The sequence below is a fragment of the Notamacropus eugenii genome, chromosome 4, assembly GCF_028372415.1.
Source record: "Notamacropus eugenii isolate mMacEug1 chromosome 4, mMacEug1.pri_v2, whole genome shotgun sequence".
Classification (NCBI taxonomy): Eukaryota; Metazoa; Chordata; class Mammalia; order Diprotodontia; family Macropodidae; genus Notamacropus; species Notamacropus eugenii.
Window position 1 is genome coordinate 386,169,972 of NC_092875.1, and position 21,642 is coordinate 386,191,613.

The 21,642-nt window shown below is 37.5% G+C and overlaps 1 pseudogene; it reads right to left on the reverse strand.

Annotated features, from left to right (window-relative positions):
* Positions 1-9,918: 9,918 nt before the first annotated feature.
* On the reverse strand, positions 9,919-10,890 carry LOC140502626 (ras-related protein Rab-43 pseudogene; annotated as a pseudogene).
* Positions 10,891-21,642: the final 10,752 nt, after the last annotated feature.

Consider the following 21,642-nt stretch of genomic DNA (forward strand, 5'->3'; position numbering starts at 1 on the left):
GTTTTCTAAATCCTTCATTTATCACTTATAATACTATCAGATATGAAATGAAATGCTGTAGTTGTTTAATACATCTGTTTATTTGACCAGGAATAAAACTGTAACTGGAAAACATAAGTGATTTTCCAAAGAATACAGAAGTACTTTTGGCCAGGTGAAGATTCCCAATAAAAATCTGTTTGAACCTACTTGATGCCAGGGATTTGTTAATTTTTTTCACATGTACTAATCTTTAGTATTTCCTCCTTCAAGAACTATTTCAGGGTGGAGCGAAGATGGTGGAGTGAGAGCAACTACTCACCTAAGCATTTAGACAAAATCCTTCAGATACCTCTAGAAAGAGAATCTGACCAAATTTTGGAGGGGCACAATCCAATAGGCGACAGACTGTAGCGGTTTGACAGTCCAAGACCGACTGGAAGGTCGACTGGAAGGATCTGTTCCATGGGAGTGGAGGAGCATACAGCGCACAGTGCAGCCTTTCCCCTCAGCAGCAGGGGCGAGTTTCCAGGGTGGTCTGAGGCAGCGGCAGCACAATGGAATCTCGGGCATAACAGCTTAAGGTGGGAGTCCAGCGAAACCAAGCAAGTGAGATCTGCAGAGCCCCATCTGCAGCAACTGCTTCTGAGACTATCAGCCCACAGATTAAATGTCTGTAAATCACCTACTTGAACTTCTGGGACCCAAAATGACAGAATAATCAGTAAATGCTCTCTCCCCCTCCACTTGCTGACATTGAAAGAGCCACAAAATATTTCTCCAGAAAAATCTGGGAACAATGTGATCAGCAGAAGGAGCTAACAGTCTCATGGCTTGTGAGGCTAGGAAAATAGCTAAGGAGTATTCCTTTTCCTGTGGCAGAGTACCATTGCTGTCCCAGGCAGCAGCACCTCAACGAACCAGGAGCAGAACCCGAAATCCAGGGTGTTAGAGCCTCGCAACCATCAACACCAGGACCCCAGGCACTCCTCAGCACTCCGGGGCAAACAGGAAGACACTAGGGCAGCCAAGATCAATAAATGCTGTGCTTGCTTTTGCTCTAGCCTAGTTGAGATCTCCTTTGACCAGACCACATGTCCCCCACACATAAAAAGCATGCTCCAGGGTTAATCCAGGGAAACCCAAAAAGAAAGAATTCACCCGGCCTCTGCTTTCTACCACCAGTTAGGTCAGCACCAGACTTTTTTTTTTTTTACAATGTTCTTTAATTTATTATTTTTAAAATTTATTTTCAATGTTTCACAATCACTACCAAGCAACCTAGATTTTTTTCTTTCTCTCCCGAACGTCCACCTACTCCTCCCTCCCTGAGACGGTATGCAATTTTATATAGGTTCTACACCTATATTCCTATTAAATGCATTTTCACCATAGTCATGTTGTTTAGAAGAATTAAAATGAATGGGAGAAATCATATAACAAATCCAAACGTAATGCCAAAGAAAATGATCTTCTACATTCTGGAACTGAATTCCATACTTCTTTATCTAGATGTGGAAGGCATTTTGCCTTAAAAGATCATTGGGAATTTTTTAAGTCCTTGCATTGCAATGAAGTTCTAAGTCTAACAGAAAAAATCCTCGCAAACTGTGGTTGTTGCTGTGTACAAAGTTCTCCCGGTTCTGCTCCTTTCACTCAGCATCAGATCATATAAATCTTTCCAGGCCTCTCTGAAGTCTTCCTGTTCATCAATTCTTACAGCACAATAGTATTCCATTACATTTATATACCATAATTTATTCGGCCATTCCCTAACTAATGGGCATCCCTTTTATTTCCAGCTTTTGGTCACTACAAAGAGTGCTGCTATAAATATTTTTGTACATGTGGGACCTTTTCTATTTTTATGATCGCTTGGGGATATTATCCTAGAAGCAATATTTCTGGGTCAGGAAGAGCTATAAATTAAATAAGGTCTTCTGGTTCCAAATCTAGTGTAGAAAATTTATGGAATCAAAATATGGAGTGAGGAAAATGTCATAAATCCATTCTTTTTACATTGCATGAAAATATCAAAAAAAAAAATCCCATAACAAACAACCAGTCTTCTTTTGGATTCTTGCTTAATTGGCAAACATTTTCATAATCTTCAACACGAAAACAGTCTGGTGTGTTTGAAGCATATTATAATATAATTATAGGAATTTGTTGATATATGTTTGCATATATTTATGGGAGGCAAAATGCAGTACTATATGCACTAAGCCCTAACCTACAGTGCTTTAATATAAGAAGGAACAAAATAACTCTGCATCTTGCACTGATTTAAGAAAACTTCGTTCTCAAACAGACATGCTTGCTAATTGATTCTAACACCTCTTAAAGGATTAAGACGTTCTTTACATTTAGGCTTCATATCGCAGATATTTTTTTTCTGTTCTGCATTATACAACCCTTTAGATAGTAAGAATAATTGTATCACAAGTAACATTTATAGGCTGAGTTCTCTCTCCCTCGTACACAGTTTGCTTGACCACACCACATAAGTAATTCAATTTATTGTTCCTAAAAGGTGTCTGTCACATGTAATTTCCCATTTGCACGTTAAGTGTGAGAAAGTCAAAGTGTCCAACTATGCAACTGAATTAGAATCATGACCATCCTGCAACAAAGTTAGTGCAGAACATAATACGCTATGTGTGAACTGTTTATCTTTGTACTTTCTATTGTGATCACATCGTTACCCTAATTCTTTTTTTAGTATTAATTTTATTTTTTTCAGTGTTCTACAGTCACTATTATATAACTTAGATTATTTTTCCACTCCTTCTTCCCTCTTCTCCCTCTCACTCCCAGAGATGGCATAAAATTTTATATAAGTTCTATACATATATTCATAGTAAATACATTTTCACTATAGTCATATTGTGTAGAAGAATTAAAACTAATTGGAGAAATCGCATAGCAACTCAAAACGTAAAACAAAAGAAAATGATCTATTACACGCTCGTTTTGAATTCCAAAGTTCTTTCTCTGGATCTGGAAGGCATTTTGCCTTAAAAGATCATTGAGAATTTTTTTAAGTCCTTGCATTTCAATGAAGTTCCAAGTCTACCAGAAAAAAAAAAAAAAAAAAAACTCTCACACATTGTGGTCGTTGCACAAAGTTCTCCTGTTCTGATCCTTTTGCTCAGCATCTGATCATAAAAGTCCTTTCAGACCTCTCTGAAGTCTTCCTGTTCATTATTTCGTATAGCGCAGTAGTACTCCATTGCATTCATATACCATAATTTATTCAGTCACTCCCCAATTGATGGACCCCTTGATTTCCAGTTTTGGGCCACCACAAAGAGCTGTTATAAATATTTTTGTACATGTTGGGCCATTTCCCATTTTTATGATCTCTTCAGGATACAGTACTAAAAGAGATGTTACTATGTCAAAGGGTATGCACATTTTTGTTCCCTTTGGGCATCGTTCCAAATTGTTCTCCAGACTGGTTGGATCAGTTCACAGCTCCACCAACAATGAATTAGAGTTCCAACTCTCTCACATCTTCCCCAAAATTTATCATCTAAGTCTTCTGTCATGTTAGTCAATCTGAGATGTGTTATCTCAGAGTTGTTTTGATTTCCATCTCTCAAATCAATAGTGATTTAGAACATTTTTTACATGATTATACATGTCTTTCTTTTCTTCCTCTGAAAGCTGCCTATTCATATCCTGTGACAATTTATTAATTGGAGAATGACTTGTATTCCTCCACATTTGACTCCGTTCTCTATATATTTTAGAAATGAAGCCTTTACCACAGACACTAGTTGGAAAAATGCTTTACTAGTTTTCTGCTTCCCTCCAAATCATGGCTGCATTGGATTTGGTTGTGCAAAACCTTTTCAGATTAATATAATCAAAATGATCTATTTTGCACTTCTTGATTCTTCCTATCTCTATTTTAGCCAAAAATTCTTCTCTTAACCATAAATCTGATAAATACACGAATCATTGCTCCACTAATATGTTTAAAATTTCAATCTTTATACGTAGATTATGTACCCATTTGGACTTTATTCTTCTGTACGGTGTCAGGCTCTGGTCTATGCCTAATTTTTGCCACACTTTTATCCAGTTTTGTGAGCAATTTTTGTCAAACAGTGAGTTCTTATCCCAGAAGCTGGTGCCCTAGGGTTTATCAAACAATAGATTGCTATATTCATGGACTACTATGTCTTGAGTACCTAGGTTATTTCACTTGCCCACCCTTCTGTTTCTTAGCCAGTACCAAGTGGTTTTGATAATAGCTGCTTTATAATACAATTTGATATCTGGTAAACCTAGGTCACCTTCCTTAGAATTTCTTTTAATTAATTTGCTTGCTATTCTGTACCTTTTGTTCTTCCAGATAGATTTTGATATTATTTTTTCCAACTCTAGAAAATAATTATCAGATAGTTTGACTGATATGACACTAAATAACTAAATCATTTTAGGTTGAATTGTCATTATTATATTGTCTCAGCCTACCCACGAACAACTGATATTTTTTTCACCTTCTTAAATCTGACTTTATTTGTGTGAAGAGTGTCTTGTAATTGTCTTCATATAGTCCCGGACTTTGTTTTGGCAGGTTAAATACCAAATATTTTATAGGGTCCACCTTAGCTTTAAATGGGATTTCCCTTTCTATCTCTTGCTGTTGTGCTTTGTTATTAAGATATAGAAATGCAGAAGATTTGCACAGGTTTATTTTGTAACCCTCAACTTTGCCAAAGTAGTTTTTTTTTTTAATTTCAAATAGTTTTTTACTTGAATCTCTGGTGTTCTTTACGTATATCATCATATCGTCTTCAAAGACTGATAACTTAGATTCTTCTTTACCTATTCTAATTCCTTCAATTTCTTTTTCTTCTCTAATTGCTACAGCTAATATTTGTAATACCATATTGAAAAATAGTGATGATAATGGACATCCTTGTTTGACCCGTGATCTTGTTGGAAATGCATCAGACTTGTCTCCATGGCTTATACTGGTTGCTGAGGGTTTTAGATAGATACTACTTATTATTTTATGGAAAGTTCCCTTTATTCCAATGCTCTCCAGTGTTTTTAATAGGAATGAGTGTTGTATTTTTTCTGCATCAATTGAGACAATCATATGGTTTCTGTTAGGTTTTTTGTTGATATGATCAATAATGCTAATAGTTTTCCTAGTATTGAACCAGACCTGCATTCTTGGTGTGAATCCTACCTGATAATAATATATTATTCTGGTGATAAATTGCTGTATTCTTGGTGCTAAAATCTTATTTAAAATTTTAGCATCTATATTCATTAGAGAAATTGGTCTATTATTTTTTCTCCATTTTATCTCTCTTAGTTTAGGTGTCAAAACCATATTTGTATTATAAAAAGAATTTGGGAGGATACCTTCTTCCCTGATTTTCCCAAATAATCGATATAGTATTGGTATTAACTGTTCTTTAAATGTTTGATAGAATTCACTTTTAAATCCATCCAACCTGGGAGATTTTTTCCTATGGAGTGCATTGATGGCTTGTTCAATTTCTTTTTCTGAGATGGGGTTGTTTAAGTATTCCACTTCCTCTTCTGTTAATGTGAACAATTTATATATTTTTTAAATAAACCTCCATATCATTTAGATTGTCGAATTTATGGGCATAAAGTTGGGCAAAGCAATTTCTCATTATTGTTTTAATTTCCTCTGCTTCCTCTGCTTCCTCTGCTTTCCTCTGGTTGAGTTCATCCCTTTCATTTTTTTTTGATATTGGTAATTTCGTTTTCTTCTTTTTTCGAATTAAATTGACCAAAGTTTTATCAATTTTATCATTTTTTTCATAAAACAACTCTTACTTTTATTTATTAGTTCAATGGTTTTCTTATTTTCAATTTTATTAATCTCTCCTTTGATTTTCAGTATTTTTAATTTGGTATTTACTTGGGGAATTTAAATGTGTTCTTTTTCAATCTTTTCAGCTGCATGCCCGATTCATAGATCTTTCTCCATTTTATTCATGTAGACATTCAAAGACATAAAGATTCCCCTAAGAATTGCTTTTCCAGTATCCCATAAGATTTGGTAGGCTGTCGCATTGAATGTCCTCTTGAATGAAGTTGTTGATTGTTTCTATGATTTGTTGTTTAACCTACTCTTTCTTTAGGACTAGATTATTTAGTTTCCAATTAATTTTTGATCTATGTTTCCATGACCTTTTATTACATATGATTTTTATTGCATTATGATCTGAGAGGGATGCATTGACTATCTCTGCCTTCTGCACTGGATTGCGAGGTATTTATGCCCTAGTACATAGTCAGTTTTTGTATATGTGCCACGTACCATTGAGAAAGAGGTATATTACTTTCTATCCCCATTCAATTTTCTCCAGAGATCTATCATATCTACCTTATCCAGAGTTTTATTCACGTCCTTAACTTCTTCTTTGTTTGTTTTAATGTTAGATTTATCAAGTTCAGAGGGGGGAGATTGAGGTCCCCCACTAGTATATTTTTGCTGTATGTTTCTTCCTGTAACTCCTTTAATTTCTTCTCTAAGAATTTGGATTCCATACCACATGGAACATATATGTTTAGTAATGATGTTCTTTCATTTTCTATGGTGCTTTTTAGCAGCATACAATCTCCTTCCTTATCTGTTTTGATTAGAGCTATTTTTGTTTTTGCTTTGTCTGAGATTAGGATTGCACCAGGGTTTAAGCTTCTGTTTGAATGAATTGGAGGTCACAATACACAAAGCGTCATCATCATGAGTAATAAGCAAAGGAGGAAGGAAAAGACCATAGAATCTTTCTATGGGACAAGGACCAAAACATAAATACCAAAGAGGTCAGTACTGAGACTGTACTCCAATGTGAAATTTCAGAAGTGATTAGGACCTGGTTGCAAGCACAAAGAGCCCTCTTCGAAGAGCTGAAGAAGGAAATAGAGAAAACACTGGAAAATGATTTTAAAAGTATGACGAAATAATTTATTGAAGAGAACAGCCCTTCAATAAATAAAAATTGGAAAAACGAAAAACGGAGTACAAATCTAACTAGGAAGCTTTACAGTACAGGAAAAGAGGGAAGGGAGATGAGCCACAACTCTGAGATACCACATCACACCTCTCAGATTGTTTAACATGAGAAAACTGGAAGATGATAAATGTTGAGGAAGAAGTGGGAGAGTTGGAACACTAATTCATTGGTGTTGGAGCTGTGAGCTGATTCAACCATTCTGGACACTAATTTGGAACTATCCCCAAAGTCCTACAAAAGTGTGCATACCATTTGACCTAGCAATAACCCTTCTCGGACAGTGTCACCAAGAGATCAAAAAAATGGGAAAGGGTCCCACATGTATTGAACTAGTGAAAAAAACTAAGAGTTGGTTTTATGAAAAAAAAACTATAAAATTGATAAAACTTTGGTCAATTTGATTAAAAAAGAAAAAAAAATTACCAATATCAAAAATGAAAAGGATGAACTTATCTCCAATCCTGGGGAAACTAGAGCAGTAATTAGAAATTACTTTGCCTAACTTTATGCCCACAAATCCGACAATCTAAATGACATAGACGTTTATTTTAAAAAAAAATAAATTTCTCAGCTTAACATAAGAGGACTTTGAATACTTAAATAACCCTATCTCAGAAAAAATAAATTGTACAAGCCATCAATAAACTCCACAGGAAAAATTCTCCAGCGCCAGATGAATTCACATGTGAATTCTATCAAACATTTAACGAACAGTTATGTCCAATAGTATATAGACTACTTGGGAAAATTGAGGAAGATGGAGTCCTCCACAATTCTTTTTATGATACATATATGGTTTTGTTATCTAAACCAGGAAAGCTAAAACAGAGATAGAAAATTATTGATGAATTTCTCTAAGGAGTACAGAGGCAAAAATTTTAAATAAGATTTTATCAAAAAGAATGAAGCAAATTTTCAAGAGAATAATATATTATGATCAGGTATGATTTATACAAGGAATGCAGAGCTGTTTCCTTATTGGGAAAACTCTTAGTATTATTGATCATATCATCAACAAAACTAGCAGAAATCACATATTATCTCAATAGATGCAGGAAAAGCTTTTGAAAATATATGACATTCATTCATATTAAAAACACTACAGAGCATAGGAATGAATGGAACTTTCCATAAAATAATGAGTATCTACCTAAAACCTTCAGCAAGCATTATATGCAACGAGGATGAGTCAGATGCATTTTTGATAAGGTAAGATATGTAGCAAGGATGTCCATTATTACCACTCTTCTTCAGTATGGTACTAAAAATGTTAGCTGCTGCAATAACAGAAGAAAAATAAATCGAAAAAACTAAACTTTCAGTAGGGCCTTCCATTTCCTGAAGAGTTGCAGTAAAGGAGCAGAGGGAAATTTCTCGTCCAACTTTGTTAGAAAACAGAAAGGCCCAAGGCCCACTGTTTTGCTAACAGGGAGCTGGTATGTGTTGCTGCCATCATGGACCCTATCGCTTTCCTGTGTTCCCCAGACTCAGTGATGAGCTGTAGGGGACTACTCCAGATGGAAATTTCCAATTTTTCTCTAATCAAAATCTCTAGAACTCAAGATAATGAGTTTTTCCGTCCCCTAACAGTAAGTGAAAAGTATATTGGAAGGGCCTTATACTCCCCCACCACCACCTTGTACTTCTGGGTAGTTTCATTTTCTGTTTAATTAACAGGTTTACATTTCTTCTAAAAATATAAACCTCAGAAACTAGAGAGAACACAAAATCATAGCTGGTTTGGGTGAAGAGGAATTGAACTCTTCCCTCCTTGCCTTTGTCTGAGGTATGCTTCCCCATTCTCCATTCCTGCTCCTCAGAACACTTTACCTGTTGAATTACTCTTAAAGGAAAGCCCCGACTCCTGCTTAGAGCTGGTAGGAATGAAAAACCCTGGGGTAGGAGGGAAAAAGGGTTTTTAGAACTAGAAAAAAGAGAAAAGTTTTTAAAGCTAGAACAAGTCTGAGTCTGGCATCTTCCCACCCTCTCACTTTGAGTCCTCAGGGAAGAGCGTAAGCTGAGTTGGGCTGATGGGTGCCAAGATGGCACTTACCACACCTTGCTCATCCGATTCTGTTTGCATAAGGGGTGGCCTTGGAAAGGGCAAGTTGCATCTCGGGCTGAGAAACGAAAACTCAAGTGACAGAGTCACTTGGAAACAACCAAACAATCAAAAAAGTATGAAAATCAAACAGAAGCAAAAAAAGGACCTAACTCCTGTTCAAACTCCACTTCACCCAGGTGGGCCACTGGGTAGCTGACCTAAAAAAAGTCTCTTAGCCTCATTATAGTCTGAATGATCAGATTTACTATGATATAAACCAGAACTGGCAAGGGCAATTGAGTGGAGATAGAGGAAGGTGGAAATGGTACCTCAGGGATCTCAATAGGTATCATTTTCCTTTCATAGGTGAGGAAAATTCTCTCCACTTATCTCACCAACTAATTTTGAGAGCTTGGATAACACCTGAAACGTGAAGACTTTAAAGGGACACAGGCAAAGGATTCTGGGTAGGAACTACTTTTTCCTCAAATCAGTTTGAGGGAGTATGTTCTGGTCTCCCTTTTTCTTTTCTGCATTTAAACCAAAGTCAACTGATCGGTAAGCCTATAGGTCATCCTTTTAGCAAAGGAGCCAAATACCCCTTAATCCTTCCTTCAGGAAAACTTTCCCCTTATGCATTATAACCATACCAGTAGACCTGACTACCTCATAATATGTCCCGTTTAAAAAGAAAAAAAAAAAACAATCAGCAAGGCACAATATAACTATTCTGTTGGACCCCATTTTGGGGTTGTAGTTATTGCAATATCACTACTTAGCATTAGGTCAAAGAAAACTACAATATTAACACTATCTATCATTCCATTTGCATTGGTGTCGCCTCTTGACCTCCTCCTCCTCTGCCTCAGCCCACTGCCATCAACACTCACAGCCCCAGCTTTCTGTCACGTCCATGCTGTCAAACTTGACGTTGTCTGTGTTCTTCTCACTGAACAGGGGCCCATGGTGCCTCATCGTGAGCTCAGTGGCCACCTTCACAAAGACTTCTTCCACATTGGTGAAGTCCTTGGCAGATGTCTTGATGACACAGAGGATCTCATAACGCTCAGCCAGGAGCTGGGCTTCAGTCAGCTGAACCTCTTGAAGGCCACGTAGGTTTAACTTGTTTCTAATCAGCAACTGGACTATGTTGGCACCCGCATATTTTCTGACATCCTCAATCCAGTGTGTCACCAAGAGGAATGAACTCTTTTTGGTGATGTCATAGGCAATGATAGCTCCATTGGCGCTAATAACTCTGAGTGATGGTACAGAAATGCTCCTGGCCAAAAGTGTTCCACATCTGCACCTTGTCCTGCTTTCCCTAAATCTCCATGGTCTTCATGGTGAAATCCACACCTAAGGTGCTGCCCTGACCCTCCAAGAAACCTCCCATCTTGAAGCGCTGCACCATGCAAGTCTCATGCACACTCCCATCCCCCACTAGAATCAGCTTGAACAGGAAATTGTACTCCTTGTCCAATTCCCCTGAGCCCAGAAAAGCTTTTTCTTTTCTTTAGACTCAAATTGCTAAAACAATAAAAAATGAGCTCATCCTATCACCAAGTGAAAAATAATTTTTAAAAAATCTATCCTTCTTGTAAAATTTAGTTCCATTCTTCTGGGCACTGTAGTGTCTTAAAAATAGATTTGTGAACCCCTGAGGAGCAGCATTGTAACTGTCTCTGGATGTCCTCACAAATTTACTGGTGTCATTGGAAGCTGAACAGAAATGGCTAGCTCATCAGGAATTTTCATATACACAGTTTTCTGCTTAGCCTTTATCCCTGTGTCCCAGTCCTCTGTCCTCATGTTTGTCCCACTCTGGGCTGTCAACCTTGGCCTTCCCATCACTGCCTCCCACTTCTTACCAGGCATCTGATGTTGGCCTCATTAAAACTAGATGACTTTGAAACCTAGCCTCCCTGACTCTTATTCCTTCAGGACCCTACTTAGAGGAACTATTTTTTAACTTTTAGTCTATGAGGTTAATGGAAAATAAGAGAAGGTTGTATCTACTATATCTCCAGGCCTTATCTCTTCAGTACCCAGTGAATCTGGACACATTCTCAGGGGCCTTTTAGAGTCAGAGTGCCCTACTTTTGTTACCTCTATGTAGAATTTTTGAGGCACAAAAAATAACTCATCAACTTACCACTAACTCTCTTCCCTCTAATAATATAGGCTGCTATATGTTCTCAAATCTTTTCTTTGGATTTCAGGATTAGAATTCTCCCCAGGAATTCATCCTTGAAGGAGGTAGATTCTGTGATATGCTCCTACACTCCCTTCTAGGCTAGACCCTGGGGATGGGGGGATTCAAGCCAGGTTGAATGCAAGTTGGAAGACTGAGCAACTGCCAGCCTTCAGAAAGGGAACTCTGCCAAGCTGAGGTCTATTCCCCTTCTGATCTCATAGAAGGCAGGTACACACAGAAAAAGGTAGTGATGATCCCAGAGAGGTAGTTGGCTGAAGTTGTCTAGGAAGGAGGGGAGGGGGTCTTTTTTCCTCCCAAACTTTCCCCTCGCTTGTCCCCAAACTCCAGACACTCTCACAAAGCTGCCAACAAGAAGTGCAGAGCCCTAAGATATCTCAACTTTCCCAAAATATATACTGCCAAAATCTTGGATTCTGCTAAATCATTAACTCTCAGGGTCTCTGAGGATGGTGATGGATTAACTAAGCTATTTGCCTCTTCATGATGTGGAGGAGGGGGACGAGGAAGTACCTAGAAGTATTTTTTCTTTCTTGGTCTGCATCAGGAAAACTTCTGTGTGCCCCCAATAAAAGCTACCTGGTTTCTATTGCACATAAGTCTTGTCCCCCGTACAGAATCAAGGAGCTAGACTCCTTAATCCCTCAAGCAACATCTGTTTGGAAGAGAGCTGCTCTACCCCCAGATCCCTCTTAAAAGATCCTGTGAGTCTCCACATCCTTGGTTGTTGCTACCACTCATTTGAAGGTGTAAAACTTCCTGCATTTTGGCAAAAGTAATCACCCAAAATGGATATTTGGAAGCCAGACCTTTCTCTGCTCCCTGGGTTATTGTGCTTTGCATTCAATAAGGTGCTGTAAAATTCTGAACACAATCATTTCCTAGGACTAAAATGGGACCAGTGGTATCCCCTACCCACCTCAGCACCAAAAGATTGCTATTTCCCTAACCTGGGGCTAGCACTGATACTCAGATCATCATCCACAGTAGAATTCCCCTTTGTGAGGATACACGATGAATTTTTATCAGCCCACACCACAGATGCAGAACCATAACTTGCTTTCTTATTTCATTGGTTTCTCAGCCTCCCAATTTTTCCTTTTCAACCGGGCTGCCAAGTTAGAATTTACCGTGTAGTTAGTTGCATTCGGGCTAAAGAGAAGACTTTGGTTAAAAATATATGCCTTAGCTAAATGACAGTGGTAGGGGTGTTCCTGGTCATCTGGGACGGTGGAGAATGAGGTTTATGATTGTCTTGTAAAAGAAGGGGAACTCCTGCTATTTGGTGGCTTTGATACAGGAAAATTTCAGATTTCTTTATACTGTTTCTTTAGTTTTATCCAGTTCCCTTCCTCTGTTTCCTTTGACATTGTGTCTGGAATTTCCCAGGCAGAGTAGAAGTTAATGCTAGTTTTTAACTCTCCCTCCCCCCAAAAAGCCCCAGTTTCTCCTACGTCAATGGCACCTCAATTTTAGAAAACGAATTCCCCTTGTCTCTGACCACTTTCTTGCTTTCCAAATATAGTCAAATGTTAATCTTTCAACTTCTCTCAATATTTCCTCCATTTCTTTTGGCTCCTTGTATCCCTTCCCTACTACAGACTTTTTGATCACCTCAAGCCTGGATTACAATAAGCACCTCTTAATTAGGCCTCTGCTTCCCTTCTCTTTCCCCCAGGACACATCCTATATGTCACCAGACATAGCTTGCTCCAGTCCATCTCTGATATCATTCCCCTTAATATCCCCCATACATTTGATGTTACCCGCTGAGTAAATCCCAAATTCAACCTGGTGTTCAAGGCCTTCCATTATTTTTCCAGGCTTTTCTTACTGCTCTTTTTCCAGCACTGTTCCTTTACTGACATTATTCAACTCTGCCTGAAAGTTCCCTTGCCTCCCACTGAGGTCTATCACTCACTATCTCCATCCATCAAAATCTTACCATTCTAGAAGGCCTTGCCTGATTAAATGTTACCTCTTTCCCCAGTTAAGTCCTCCCCATGCTCCTTTTACTTAGGGGCACGGCATTTTGAAATTTAGTTTGTGGTAGAGGTCTTGCATGGATAGCTATTCTCTCTTTGAGGATTCCATCTAATTTAACTTTGCCCTGTGGTCTACCACATGGCCACACATCAGAAGGTTCTAAGTGACTATTAAATGAATGCAATATACAGAACTAAAAGGATTTGCAAAAATCTCATTCCACTTGAGCCTTGGGGAGAGCAAGACCTATTTCCTTCTATCAGCCCAGTGTTTGCCCATTAGAGACTGTTGGGTAACTGCTTAAGTGAACCAAACCACCTTAAATGCCCTTCCCTTCCACACCTCGCCCACCCATAGTGAGGACAACCTGGTCTAACCTCTTCTTTGGTTATAAATCACAAAAGAGCAAGGGGAGGGGCTATTAGGGCAAAGTGAAGCCAGCTTTGCCAGCCCGGGAGGTTTGCGAAATGGACACTGGTTTGTGATGGAATTTCATCTCCCACCAGCTCTGACAAGCTGGACTAGTTTGAGTTTTAAGTTTTAGTTAGCATAACCCAGGGAAATGTGGAATGATCATAACTTTGTCTGGCCTGAGATTTAGTGGATTAGCTTCCCTGTCTCCCAGGTGTCTGAACTGTCTAATCTTGGCTCTCTGTTGATTATAGATATCTTTAATTTCTTCCACTGAAAATTCTCTGTTCATATCCTTTGACCATTTATCAATTGGGGAATGACTTGTATTGTTGTATATTTGACCCAGTTCTCTATATATTCTAGAAATGAGGCCTTTATCTCTGAGATTAGCTGTAAAAATTCTTATACTACATCCCTCTGAATTTTGGTTGCATTGGGTTTGGTTGTGCAAAAACGTTTCAGTTAAATGTAATCAAAATTATCCATCTTGCACTTCATAATGTTTTCTATCTCTTCTTTAGTGAAAAATTCTTCCCTTCTCCATAAATCTGATAAATGCACTATTCCTTGCTCCTCTAGTTTGTCAGTCTTTACACCTAGACTGTGTACCCATTTGGATTTTATTCTTGTGTACGGTGTCAGGCATGGTTCTATGCCTAGTATCCACCACACTTGTTATCCATTATTCCCAGCAATTTTTGTTGAACAATGAGTTTTTATCCCAGAAGATGGGGTTCTTGGGTTTATCAAACAGGAGATTGCTGTATTCATTGCCTACTGTGTCTTGAGTACCTAGCAGATTCCACTTGTCTACCCTTATAATAATTAGCCAGTACCAAGTGGTTGTGATAATTGCTCCTTTATAATACAGTTTGAGATCTGGTAGCCATAGGCCACCTACCATAGCATTTCTTTTCAGTAGCCCCTTTGAAATTTTGGACCTTTTGATCTTCCAGATGAATTTTGATACTATTTCATCCAGTTTTAGAAAATAATTATCTGATAATTTAACTGATGTTACACTAAATAAGTAAATTAATTTAAGTAAAATTTTCATTTTTGTTATATTGGCTCAGCCTACCCATGACCAACTGATGTTTTTCAACTTAACTTAGATCTGAATTTATTTGTGCAAAAAGTGTCTTGGAATTGTGTTCATATAATCCCTGGGTTTCTTTTGACAGGTAAAATCCCAAATATTTTATATTGTCTACCCTTGCTTCAAATGGGATTTCTCTTTCTATCTTTTGCTGTTGAATTTTGTTACTAATATAAAGGAACACAGGACATTTGTGCTGGTTTCTTTTATAACCTGAAACTTTGCCAAAGTTGATTGTTATTTCAAGTAGTTTTTTTACTTGAATCTCTGGGATTCTCTTAGTATATCATAATATCATCTGCAAAGAATGATAACTTAGTTTCTTCTTTGCCTATTCTTATTCCTTCCATTTCTTTATCTTGTCTAATTGCTACAATAACATTTCTAGTACCATACTGAATAATAGTGGTGATGATGGACATTCTTGTTTCACCCCTGATCTTATTGGAAATGCATCTAGCTTATCTTCATTGTATATAATGCTTGCTGAAGGTTTTAGTTAGATACTGTTTATTATTTTATGGAAAATTCCCTTTATGCCTATGTTCTCCAGCGTCTTTAATAGGAATGGGTGTTGTATTTTTTCAAGCTTTTTCTGTATCTATTGAGATAATCATGTAGTTTTTATTAGTTTTGTTGTTGATATGATCGATAATGCTAATGGTTTTGCTAATATTGAACCAGCCCTGCATTCCTGGTATGAATCCTACCTGATCATAAATGTGTTATTCTCATGATAAGATTCTGCATTCTTTTTCCTAAGATCTTGTTTAAGATTTTTGCATCTATATTCATTAGAGTAATTGGTCTATAATTTTGTTTCTGTTTTATCTCTTCCTGGTTTTGGTATCAAAACTATATCTGTACCATAAAAAGAATTTGGGAGGACTCCTTCCCCAATTTTCAAAAATAATCTATATAGTATTGGAATTAACTGCTCTTTAAATGTTTGATAGAATTTACTTGTAAATTCATCTGGCCCAGGAGATTTTTTCCTAGTGACTTCATTGATGTCTTGTTCAATTTCTTTTTTCTGAGATGGGGTTGTTTAAGTATTCAATCTGGGCGATTTGTATTTTTCTCTTCTGTCAATCTGGGCAATTTGTATTTTTTAAAATACTCATCCATCTCGTTTAGATTGTCGAATTTATGGGAATAAAACTGGGCAAAGTAATTTCTAATGATTATTTTAATTTCCTCCTCATTGGAGGTGAGTTCACCCCTTTCATTTTTGGTATTAGAAATTTGATTTTCTTCTTTCTTTTTTAAATCAAATTGACCAAATCTTTATCAATTTTACTAACTTTTTTCATAACACCACACCAACCATTTGCTTTTATTTATTAGTTCAATAGTTTTCTTCATTTCAATTTTATTAATCTCTCCTTTGGTTTTCAGTATTTCTCATTTAGTATTTCTTCGGGAATTTTCAACTTGTTCTTTCTCTAGCTTTTTCAGCTGCATGCCCAAGTCATTGATCTTCTCTTTTACTATTTATTTATATTCAAAGATATAAAACTTCCCCTAAGAACTGCTTTTGCAGTATCCCATAAGATTAGTGAGGTGGTCTCTTTTTTGTCATTCTCTTGAACGAAGTTGTTGATGGTTTGTGTGATTTCTTGTTTAACCCACTCCTTCTTTAGGGTTAAATTATTTAGTTTCCAATTGATTTTTGGTTTATCTTTCCAGTATTTTATTACACACAATTTTTATTTCATTATGATCTGAGAAGGATGCATTGAGTATCTCTGCCTTTCTGCACTGGAATGTGAGGTTTTTATGTCCTAGTACATGGACAGATTTTGTATGTGTGACATGTACCGCTGAGAGAAAGGTATATTCCTACCCATTCCCATTCAGTTTTCTCCAGAGATTTATCATATCTAGGTTATCCAGAGTTTTGTTTACCTCCTTAACTTTTTTTCTTGCTTATTTTGAGGTTAGATTTATCAAGTTCAGAGAGGGGGAGGTTATGGTCCCCCACTAGCATAGTTTTGCTGTCTATTTCTTCCTTCAACTCCCCCAAGTTCTCCTCTAAGAATTTGGAAGCTATACCACTTGCAGCATACATGTTTAGTAATGATATTGCTTCATTGTCTATGGTGCCTTTTAGCAGGATATATTTTCCTTCCTTTTCTCTATTGATTAGATCTATTTCTGCTTTTGCTTTGTCTGAGATTATGATTGCTATCCCTGCTTTTCTTACATCAGCTGAAATACAACATATTCTGCTCCAACCTTTAGCCTTCACTCTGTGTGTATCCCCGCACTTCAAATGTGTTTCTTGTAATCAACATATTGTTGTATTATGGCTTTTAATCCATTCTGCTATCCGTCTCCGTTTTATGAGAGAATTCATTCCATTCATATTCACACTTATTATAATCTGTGTATTTCTCTCCATCCTCTTTCCCACCATTACTGCTTTTAGATCTCCCGTCTCCCTTCCCCACCTCAGTAGTTTTCACTTTTTCACCAACACCTCCTGCAGCCTTCCCTTCCTTCTTTTACCCCTCTCCCTTTTACACTCTTTTACCCTTACTACTTCTTCCCTCCCTTTTAGCTTCCCTTCCCCTTTCTTCCCCCTTCCCCTCCTACTGCCTATAGAGCTAGTTTGAATTATATGCTTGATTAAGTTTATTGTTCCCTCCTTGAACCAAATCAAATGAGAGTACCTCACAAACAATGCTCATCTCTCTCCCCTCTTTCCCTCTAGTATAATTTTGTACTTCTTCCTGTGATATAATTTACCATTTTTTACTTTCTCCAATTCATACCTCTTGTTACATTCCCTTCGCTTGCTTAAATCACATTTTTATCATCCCGTCATTTGCTTTATATCCATTCCCGCTATGTATATCCCTTTTATATTTCATAATAGATGTACAATTCTCATGATTAACAGGTAAAATCTTCCCTTATAGAAAGGTAAACAGTTTACCCAAATTGAGTAGCCAGTTTTTTTCTCCTTATTTATCCTTTTATACCTCTCTTCAGACCTGCATTTGAAGATGGAATTTTCTATTAAGTTGTGGCATTTTGTCAGGAAGGTCTGGAAATCCCATACTTCACTGAATTACCATCTCCTTGCTTGAAATATTATGCTTGCCTTTGCTGGGTAGTTGATCCTTCGTTGTAGTCCCAGCTCCTTTGCCTGATGGAATATTGGATTCCAATTCCTTCAGTCTTTTAATGTAGAAGCTGCAAGGTCCTGTGTGATCCTGACTGTAGTTCCTCTATATTTGAATGATTTGTTTCTGGCTGCCTGTTGGATTTTCTCCTTCACTTGATAGTTCTGGAATTTCGCAACAATATTTTTTGGAGTTTTACCTTGTGATGCCTTTCAGGAGGTGAACAGGGGATTCTTTCAATGACTCTTTTGCCCTCTGGATCTGGCACTTCTGTGTAGCTTTCCTGGATGATTTTCTGGAAGATATAGTCCAGACTCTTTTTTTTTATCGTGGATTTCTGCCAGGCCAATAATTCTTAAATTTTCTCTTCTGAAACTATTTTCCAGGTCAGTTCTTTCTCCTAATAGATATTTTGCAATTTCATCTATCTTTTCTTTCTTTACTCTTTGTTTGATTGATTCTTACTGTCTCATAGAGTCATTAGTTTCTACTTGTCCAATTCTAATTTTTATGAAATTGTTGTCTTCAGTGAACTTTTGCATCCCCTTTTCCATCTGTCCAATTTTTCTTTTTAAGGAGTTATTTTCTCCAGTTAATTTTTGTGCTTCCTTTTCCATTTGTTCAATTTTCCTTTTTAAAGAGATATTCTCATTGGTGAATTCTTTTTTTCACAGTTTTAAACTCGTTGGACCGTTTTTCTTCTATTTCTTTCTTCAATTGTACCAGGAGACCTGTTTGTGCATGTGAGCAGTTCATACTCCCTTTTGAAGTTTCAGATGGAAGTGCAGTCTCACTCCTGACCTCTTAGGTATTTGTGTTTTGGTCTTTGTCCCTAGAGAAAGATTCTATGATTTTTTTTTTGCCCTTGTTTTGCTTTTTCCTATTCGTCATGATAATTCTACATTGCGGCTTCTGGTCTTTTATTTAGAGGCTTCAGAACTTGATTTGAGCTGATTGTTGGGGAAAAAAAAAACTAAGGGGAAGTGTCTTTTTATCTTTTTGTTTTGTGTTTCCCTGATTTACCCTGGGTATAGTTTGTTAATCATGGGAGAGAAGTATTCTTGTAAAATGAGACAGCCTTAGCCAAGCTGAGGCAAAGGCAAGCTCAGGGCTTGGTGATCCCAGCTGCCATGTTTTCTTCCTGCTTCCCCTGGAGTTCTGAGGCATGCTTGGATTCTAGTGAGAATTTCCGCCCCTTCTGGGTCTCCTCTCCTAGGGCTGAGGCTTGCCTGCATAATAGTGCGAGTCTCCACCTACCCTGGAGCTCGTCTCCTAGTGCTGAGGCTCACCTGGGCCCTAGTATGAGTGTCCTCTCCTCCTAGGACTCCTCTCCTAGCGCTGAGGCACAACTGGGTCTTTGTGCGAGTTTCCACCTCCCTGGGACCCCTCTCCTTCTTGTTCACCTCTTCCACAGTAGGAGGAATCTCCCTTAGATATTTCCTAGCCTCAGGTGTTATGAGACTATTTGCCCCCTCTGCTGTTCTCACTGATCCAGGATTTTTCTGGGGAAATATTTTATGGTTCTTTAGAGGTCATCAAGGAGGGAAAAGAGAGCATTTACTGATCACTCCACCATCATGGCCCCTGGAACTTCAAGTAGGTGACTTGCACATGTTTAATCTGCGGGCTGAAGTCTCAGGAGCTGCTGCAGCTTATATCTGTGGCTCAGTTGCTGTCACTGTCTAGGCTCTGTTGATCTCTTGCCCTGAGATGCTGCTCCATCTTTCTGCCTGTTGCTGTCTCAGGTCTCCCCAGAGCCCTCTCACTCCACAGGGCTGGACATGCTGCACTTTGCACTGTGGGCTCACCCTATGGAACAGACCCTTCAAATCAACCTTCCAGTCTTTCCTGGGCTGTGAATCTGCCACAGTTGGTCTCCTATTGGATTTTGAACCTCCAAAATTTGGTCAGATTCTCTTTTTAGAGGTATCTTAAGAAGTTTGTCTAAGAGCTTAGGTGAGTTGTTGCTCTCACTCTGCCATCTTTGCTCTGCCCTTGTTATGATGCATTTAAAATAAAAACTGGAATCAGATTTGGGAATTCTCTACTCTGAAAAAGTATGGATGTGGAATCATTCCAACACTGTGTAGGGATTTTTGTTGTAATTTTTCATTTTTGTGAAACTGCCATCCCCTAAAAAAGATCTGCCTCAAATCTGGGGAAGAGAATATGTCCCACCACTCCCATAGTAGTCTATCTGTTGGTTACTCGAGGGAAGAAAGTTGATATCCAGCAGGGCTATTGGATTGCCAATGTAAGTAGGAGGTAAGAAAGCTCTTAATTCATATTGAATTCAATTATTCCATTTCTAAAATTACTTCAGAGATAAAGGTGTTGGGTGGCCACCTTTGGGGTCCTCTTTTCTTTCTCTTTTGTCACTTTCTCTGTATGCTGTAGCTCCTCAGTTACTTTTTGCCTCAGGAGAACATGGGGAACTATTCTCTTTTTTTCATTTGACCTAACCAGATAAGGTCAAGGCAATTTGGAATGTGAGGCCTTGAGAGTTAACTTTGTATACTTTAGTCATGTTTTGAAATTTTGCCTTTCTTCTATTAATGGATTTATAAAGTTTATTAATAAAAAAATGTTTCCTTTTAAAAATAACAAAAGAAAAAGAAATTGAAGGAATCAGAATAGGAAAAGAAGAAATTAAGTTATCACTCCTTGCAGATGATATGATGATATGCACAGAGAATCCCAGAGGCTCAAGTAAAAAAAAAACTACTAGAAATAAGAAACAGCTTTGGCAAAGTTGCAGGTTAGAAAATAAACCTGCACAAATCTTCTGCATTTCTATGTATTACTAAAAGCCCAACTGAATCCCAACAGCAAATGATAGAAGGAGAAATCCCATTTAACTCTAGAGTAAATGTTATAAAATATATGGGAGTCTACCTGGCAAAACAAAGCCAGGGACTATATGAACACAAAAGCAAAATAGTTTTCACACAAATAAAGTCTGATCTAACTAAGTGGAAAAACATCAGTTTCTCAGGGGTAGGACAAGTCAATATAATAAAAATGACAACTCCAACTAAATTAATTTACGTATTCATTACCATACCAATTTAACTGTCAGATAATTATTTCTATAGCTGTAAAATAATATCAAAATTCATCTGGAAGAAAATAGGTCCAGTTGGCCTAGCCCTACCAGATCCTAAATTGTATTATAAAGCAGCACCTATCACAACCACTTGATACTGGCTAAGAAACAGGAAGGCAGACCAGTGGAATAGCCTAGGTCCTCAAGACGCAGTAGTCAAGGAATATAGCAACCTACTGTTTGATATACCAAAAGACCACAGCTTCTGGGATAAGAACTCACTGTTTGACAAGAATTGTGTGAAAACTGGATAACAGCTTGGCAGACATGAGGCATAGATCAATGCCTGACACCATACATAAGAATAAGTTCCAAATGGGTACAGGATCTAAGTATAAAGATTGATATTATAAATAAATTAGTGGAGCAAGGAATAGTGTGTTTATCAGATTTATAGAGAAGGGAAGAATTTTTACTAAAAAAGAGAACAGAAAAGCACTATGAAGTACAAAATGGATAATTTTAATTACTTTAAATAGAAAAGTTTTTGAACAACCAGACTCAATGCAACCAAGATTAGGAGGGAAACAGAAACCTGGGAAAGAATTTTTACAACTGGTGTCTGTGACAAAAGCCTCATTTCTAAAATACAGAGAGAAGTGAGCCAAATGTACAAGAATACAAGTCATTCTCCTACAGATAAGTGGTCAAA